We start from the raw sequence: 7,934 nt of genomic DNA on the forward strand, positions 1-7,934 counted from the left end.
GCCTTTTCATCTCATCTGACACCAGGCTTTCCAGATTTTCAACTCTTTATCTGATTTTGGAGAACTGAAATCCCTCACCTTCTCTCTGACATTCTTAGGTATAGACTCATTATGCAGGATTCAATTATTAGATTATTGGTTGCCATTTTGTCTCCTTGAGCACAAGTATTACTTCACTTGCCACTTCTGCAAATTGGATGGACATTACATATGTGAAGAAATATTAACCTTGACTTAATTTCATGGCCCCCATTTCTGTTATATTTTAAAGAACTCCAGCTATCCTTTCACAGTATTTAGACAATGGGACTTTGGCTAATGTATATAAACTATGCAAATAAAGACCAATAAAAAATTCATCTACCTACTAATACCATTATGTTTTTCTGATTCCCTTCTCATGTACCCAAAATTATTCAGACCTAAATTCTTAATTTTATTGACTTCAATGCAAAACTTATTATCCATCCAAGGAAGAAAACGTCTTTCAATTTTTTTTTATCAAAATAAAATGTGACCATTTGATTTTTTAGTAAAAAATAATATTTTAATATTTTCTCTGGTTCACTTAAAATTTGATAGGTCCATTACAATTAATTCACATACTGTATGTTATGTGAAATGCAGAAGCTATGTATTTTAAATACATACTGACTGTTTTCAAGCAAAACAGTCAATTTGCATATCTAAATCTAAATTTACTAATGCTTTGTTCCAATTTAATCATGTTTGAAGTACTTTGAACAATCTTTGTTACTATTCCTCCTTTCTTGCCTGTTTGCAATGTTTTTCAATTATTATGCTTTGAGAACTGTGAATTTTTTATTGTGCCATAACTATGTCACATAAAAGCACTGGGTATAGCTAAAACTGATTTTTTAACAAGAACCTTATTTATATCATAGTGTTTCCCTCAAAAAATGCAATATTGAATTCTACCTATTTATATGTGATATACAGTTTTAATCCATGAAAAATTCTAAAACACAGATTAAATGAATATTCAGATAGGAAAGTAGATTAATGGGTGGATTGATGGATAGATTAATAAATGGATTTAGATCAATAGAAAGATAGGTGGATAGCTATATAGCTAGATCCAGAGTGGAACTATAGGTAAATGGCTAAACTCGAGTGTTCTAGACTCCAGCTTACCTGCATTCAAGCATGAGTTATGCCATTCATTAACTTTGTGAACTGGGGGACTTTGCATAACTTGTCTTTCTTATTTTCCTCATCTATAAAATGAGGATGTTTAACTGTAGCACATCTCTGATACAGATGCTGTAAAGAATAAATCAATTAATCAAGATAATTGCATCCATAGGGAAATGTATTGAAATATATTTATAAGGGAATATCTTTATTTGGGTATTTTTTCATAGATTATTTTGAAAGGACTTAGGTTATTGAGATATTTTGATATTGCAATAGATTTGAAAATCCATTTTTATTAAGTTGTCTGGAAATATTAAGAATTTCTGCTCCTCAAAGTAATACAAATGGTTAATGAAAAGTAATTACCCAAGCATGTTAAAGAAAGAAATCTGGCTTTGCAAAGATGAATGTGTTTCTACACAATCATGCATATGTGTATGTGATGTATGCATATGTATATGCATATGAACATATGTATATATGTATAATCTTATGTCAAAAAAGAAAAGTTAATTGCAGGCTTCTTTGTTTTTCTCAATTGTATAATGAAGACAATGATTAATTTAAGTTCCTTGTATATCAGGTTTAGCTTGCATTAACCTCCTTACCTCTATCATTAAGCAATTCACTCCCAATTTCTTTTAAGCCCTTACATATTAAAAGAGCTTCTTTACTTTCTTTGTTCTCTATGATTTTTATTGTTTACCATTTTTCTTATCAGTTCTGAACACTTGGTTCATTTCCAACTCTAATTTTTTCTATTCTAATTATTTTCAACAAAACAGACATGCATTTTTTGTCCACCTCACTTGACCCTTAACACAGTTAAATATCATCTCCAAAAACTGATGACAACATAGAGAAAACATAAAGCAGTGCATATTTTTGTGGGTTGAATATTTCAAAGAACAGTATTCCACTGTGGAAGACAAAGAAGACAATAATGAAAGGGTAAATGCCAATAATCTATTGTATGCAAAAGACATTCCAGGAGGATCCAGGGTTAATCATTGGACCATGTGTTATATATTTTCATTTTTTCATGTTATGTTCATGCTAAGAAGCTTTTGTCTTGAAAAAGATTTCCCATCATTCTCTCAAGATTCACTTCACGTTTTCCAGAGGGGTAACTTATTAATGCCCCACCGTTTGCCAATATGTTTAGTTAAAAAGGAAATTTGATTTGTTAGATTTGTCTGTGCACCTGGGGAAGTCTTTGGAAGTATTATGCACATTACGCTCAGGATTAAATCTGGTCAAAATAACACAGACGCTTTACTGATTAATATACAAAATTAATGCTTTCCTGAACACATTGTATTTACAAAAAGACTTACAAAAGGCCCTAGTAATTTGTTGAAACACGTCACTGGCTCAACATATATATCCTCTTTGTAATGTTTTATAGAAAAATAAAGCATCTGATTGACTTCTGTATCTTTTGAGATGGTGATTTCCAGTAGTTCATTTGAACTATGAATATTTGTAAAATTTTTGAGAGTATTTTCTGGTACAAATGCAGATTAGGTGTGAAATTTGATCTATGTTATACAGCTGAATTCCTAATACTAAGTACTGTATTTCAAAATATTTTGACAATAGAAGGTACCTCAAGTTTAAGTGTCATTTTAATGGTAGACGTTTTGGAAAACCCTATTCAACCAGATAAGACTTCTTCCCTATTGTTGAAGGTTTTCCTTCATGTTGAAGAAGCTCAACACTTCTAGCCTCTCTTGGTCCCTTTTCTTGATCCTACCTCAGATGCTGTGATTTATCTGATTTGTAAATTTGGTAAAAGAAAAACAGCATGCGCACCCTAGCTCTGCCCTTTGCCTCTAAGGTTTCTGCCTATTCACAGAAAACACAATTTTGCTCTGTCCCCCAGTGACAGGACTATACCTGCCTATACGTCTCCCCTTGCCTGGCACTGCTGTTCCGTGCAGCTCGATTAGCAGGCTAATTTGACTTTCTTACCACACTGTTGCCTTAGCCCTTTATCAGTAATACACTTATACCCTCACCTTAGCCCTTTATCAGTAACCAAGTGGTGTATTAGCTCCATATGGCTTTTCACTTGCCTTGTTTCTCAGCTGGTTCATAATCTGGCAAGCATAATTTAGAATACACTTAATGTAATTTGCTAAAATCGATTAAATAAAAATTTTACGTCTAGATTTTAATAGACTTCTTTCAAATTTAGCAAAAAAAAATAAAGAAAATATAGGTGATTTTATGATTATCAAATGTTATAGATATTATATAGATATTTGTGCTGTATTAAAAGATAATATGCATTCTTTTTGAAGAATTTACTAACAGTTCATTTAATAAACAGATAAACCTTAAAAATCTTCCAAAAAATTTCATTCAAATATATTTTCTCACAGTAGGCAGTTCTTAACAAGGGAAAATACAATTTCTTGACACTTAACATTTAAAGATTTTATTGGCCATATTAATCTACTTCACAAAAGTTTTTAAGTTATCTATAAGTTCTTAGAATGTCAAAGTAGAAGAGTAGAAAAAACTGACTAAAGTTTCAGGGGTGGGGGATGGAAGCAGAAACTTGGCAGTGATGCTCAGAAGACTTCATGTTTGCAGACATCCTTTATCTCTGGTAAAATTTGGTGCAATTCCCCTGCATCCTCACTTGTTTTTACCTGGATTAACATGGTAGCGAGGGTGGCAGTCTTCTCTTCATTGATTGGTGGATTGGAAACACAGGCAATAAGTACATCATTTTTCCCTGTCTGGGTAAATGGCATATTGGGTGAAATCAGAACATTTCAGCAATATGTTGCCTGTGTTGCTGTCTCTTCTTCACCTCCACCTTTGCATTCATTACGGCCACCTTCTTCTTGGTTCTCCAATGTTTTAGTGCAAAATGGCCAAGAAATTGGTTTATTCTGGTAACATCTTTGCTAAATAATCTGGCATTTCCATGGGAAAATGAAACTCCAGTCAGGGAGCCAGAATTTAGGGAGCCAGAAACAGAGCTAACAATTCTCTTGCCAAAAGTAAATGAGGCACTTGTTCCTAGTGATGGTTCCATTTTTTTTTTTCAGACACAGCCTCCATCTGCTTTTCAGTTTTGTAGCCTCAGTTTTGTTGCCATGAAACAAAAATGCTGATTCTTGTAATTTTGTTGAACCCTGTAGGGAAGGAGACTGTTTCAACCAACATTTTGTTCACGTTACTTTCACAATGACTACTGCCACTGTTCCCATGTTGCTGTTCAATATTTGTTAAATATTTCTCATAGTTTTAAAGATAGGTGTCAGATCACAGAGTGGTTTTGTGTTCAGGTAAGTCACTACCCGATTACGAAGAGAGCAGTTTAATGCGACTAACTGCTTGTGAAAGGTATATCGATGGTTTGCTTTACCCAAAGCAAAAGCAGAGCAGGAGGGCTGCTGACTGCGGCAGTTAGTTTTGGGATTGGAAATCTTTTTCTCAACCAAAGCAGTCAGAACCAAAGGATGCCTTGGTCACTGCTGTTGTCTTTGTACTGGTAAAGGAAGGGGCTCCAGTTATGCTATTTCCATTTGATATTCCTTCTAAAGCCTTCACTCCAGCGCCATCACCAAATCCGGAAAACTCCCCTCCTCCATAAGGCACAACCAAACCTTTAAACATTTAAAGGCCACTCCACTATCAGGTTGAAATCCAACATTTCTTTACTTTGCCTTTTTTATGGCTCTACTCGTCAAGACTTCCTCACTGGCCTCCAAGAATGTTCCCACCTCTTCTGCTTCATCTTCTTGAGCACAATTCCTAGCTGTCAATTCCTTCTTGCAATTCTTTTGGACATTTTTTTTTTGGAACCTTGTGGGCGGCTGCTGAGGTGCTCAGCTTTGGGGGAGGTGACCACCAGCAGATCCAAGGTGGCAGTTTTGGGGCTTAGGTGGAGGCGGCGGCTGGTCACCCCACAGAGCACTCAGGTGATTCCTATGCACTGAGAGCCTTGAAGAACTTCGTGATCAGCAAGCCCAGACACTCAAACACCATGTGCCCCGGGGACCTCATCTCTCTGTGTTATGGAGTGAGGGAGAAGTGCCATCAGCTTAACTAGAGACCCCAGGGGTACCAGCAGCAAACACGCTCCATGCCACCATTCTGTAGCTCGAATCTACCCCTCAAAACCAGTGCGAAAAAGCAAAGAGGAAAGAAATGCCCATCAAAAGCATTCTTTTGACCAAGAAATATATATATGTATTTAAATAATGTATTTGGCTGAAGAAGCAAAGAGGAATGTTAAAGTCTCTGATTCAATTTGTGGATTTGCCTATTTCTCCTAGTGGTTTTATCAGTTTTTTTTGTTGTTGTTTGTTTGTTTGTTTTGCTTTATGTATTGTGAAACTCTTTAAGCAGGTGCTCAAACTTTTACAAGTGTGTGCCATCATAAAGAATTGACCCCTTTTCCTGTAAATATTTTTCCTTTTCATGCCAGATAATATTATTTGGCTTTCTTTCTAATATTAACATAGTCAATACATCTTTCTTTTGATTAGCATTAGCATAGCATGTCCTTTATTCATCCTTAATATATTTAACCTATTTGTATCTGTATGTTTAAAGTGGAGTATGATTAGGCAGCATATCATTGGGTCTTGTTATTTTATCCATTCTGAAAGTCTCTGCCTTTCAATTCAGGTATTTAGACAATTTACCTTTAATGTAATTACTCACATATCTGGTGTTAATACTATCATTTTACTATTTGTTTTCTACTACTTCCACCTGTTATTTTTTCTCTTTTGCTTGCTTCAATTATAGCTAATAATGATTGTATTAGAATTTACATTTATATGGTTTCAATTTCTCACATTGTAGTTTCAACTCATAAACTCATATACCATTTCACACATTGTGTAAGAACCCATGTTTCCAAAATATACCTTATTTTCCACCTACTGAAACTGTCACCAGCTAGCCCACTTTCATGAGACTGCTCCCTTACTTGCTTGCAAAAGTTCCCTCTTCTTTGTTAGGTGAACCAACCTCCTTACATTTATTAATAAGGGACTTGCTTCACCTCATGTTTATTGATGAGAGGCTTACTTCATTTAAGATAAGCTCCTGTTTTCTTCTTCCCTGATAGAACCAGTTAAAACCAGTCCTAGCCAGTGGGGCATGCACAGATAGAAGGAACCCTGACCTGAAGTTACCCACACTTAATAATAATAGTAAAAATCACACCCACTCAATGTAATAAGCCACCGTTTTTGATCACATGAGGTATGAGTAAGCATAATTAATTTGCAAGTGTGCATGCGTCACTTAACCCTGCCTCCTGACCTACCTCATCTCACCCATCCTCTCCCATTTCCCTAGGCCAAACGCCTCCAAATCACGTAAAATCCCATGCCTTTGTGGTTCAAGAAGATAGATTTGAGCTTGCTCCTGTCTCCTTGCTAGGCTGCCTTGCAATGAACTCTCTTATCTTGAAATCCTGGCATTGACTTCTGTGTGTGTTGGGCAATGTGCCCACTTGGGTGGTAACGCTATTGGCTTTTGTTATTATTGCCATACATTTTATTTCTACAAATGTTATAAGCCTCACAATATATTATTATTTTAGTTTTAATAGTTAATTATCTTTTGAAGGTAATTTTAAAATGAGAAAAAATGTCATTCATATTTATCTACATATTTACATTTTCCAGTGCATCTCACTCCCTTATGTAAAATCCAGGCTTCTTCTGGTATGATTTTCCTTCTGCTAAATAACTTCTTTTAACATTTTTTGTAGTGCAGGTCTGTGGTGACTGTTTTGTCTTCTGTATATCTGAAAAAGCCTTTATTTTCCAGCAGTTTGTTTTTGCTGTTGTAGAATTCAATGTTGAAGGATTTTTTTGTTTGTTTCTTTTCTAGTTGGAAGTTTAAAAATGTTTCTCCACTGTGTTTGGACTTGCATTTTTTTTTTTTTGACAAGAAATCTGTTGGCAATTTTATCTTTATTTTTTGGTGCATAATTTTTCTTTTACTCCAGCTATTTTAAAGATTTTGTCATTGTTCTAGTTTGCCAGAATGCAAAACACCAGAAATGGATCAGCTTTTATAAAGGGGGTTTATTTGGTTACGAAGTTACAGTCTTAAGGCCATAAAGTGTCCAAGGTAAGTCATCAACAATCAGGTACCTTCACTGGAGGATGGCCAATGGTGTCCAGAAAACCTCTGTTAGCTGGGAAGGCACATGGCTGGTGTCTGCTCAAAGTTCTGGTTTCAAAATGGCTTTCTCCGAGGATGTTCTTCTCAAGGCTGCAGCTCCTCTTTAAAATGTCACTTTCAGTTGCTCTTGGGGCATTTGTCCTCTCTTAGCTTCTTCGGAGTCAGAGTCTGCTTTTAATGGCCTTCCTCAAACTGTCTCATCTGCAGCTCCTCTCTCAGCTCTTGGGCATTCTTCAGAGTGTCCCTCTTGACTGTAGCAAGCTTGCTCCTTCTGTCTTAGCTTATACAGTGCTCTAGTAAACTAATCAAGGCCCATGCTGAATGGGTGGGGCCACACCTCCGTGGAAACTGTCCAATCAGAGTTATCACCCACAGTTGGGTGGGGTGCATTTCCATGGAAACAACCTAATCCAAATGTTCTAACTTAATCCCCACTAATACGTCTGCCCCACAAGATTGCATCAAAGAATATGGCTTTTTCTGGGGGACATAATACCTTCAAACCAGCACAGTCATGTTCCTTAGCTTTAAGAATTCAATTATGATGTACTTTGTTATAATTTTCTTTTGTTTCCCTTGCTTTTATTTCACTGAGCTTCTCAAAT

At 35.7% G+C, this 7,934-nt stretch overlaps 1 pseudogene; it reads right to left on the reverse strand.

Moving 5' to 3' along the window:
* Nucleotides 1–3,737: 3,737 nt before the first annotated feature.
* On the reverse strand, nt 3,738–6,041 carry LOC119543791 (annotated as a pseudogene).
* Between the last annotated feature and the right edge of the window lie 1,893 nt (nt 6,042–7,934).

This window comes from Choloepus didactylus, chromosome 9, assembly GCF_015220235.1.
Source record: "Choloepus didactylus isolate mChoDid1 chromosome 9, mChoDid1.pri, whole genome shotgun sequence".
Taxonomy (NCBI): domain Eukaryota; kingdom Metazoa; phylum Chordata; class Mammalia; order Pilosa; family Megalonychidae; genus Choloepus; species Choloepus didactylus.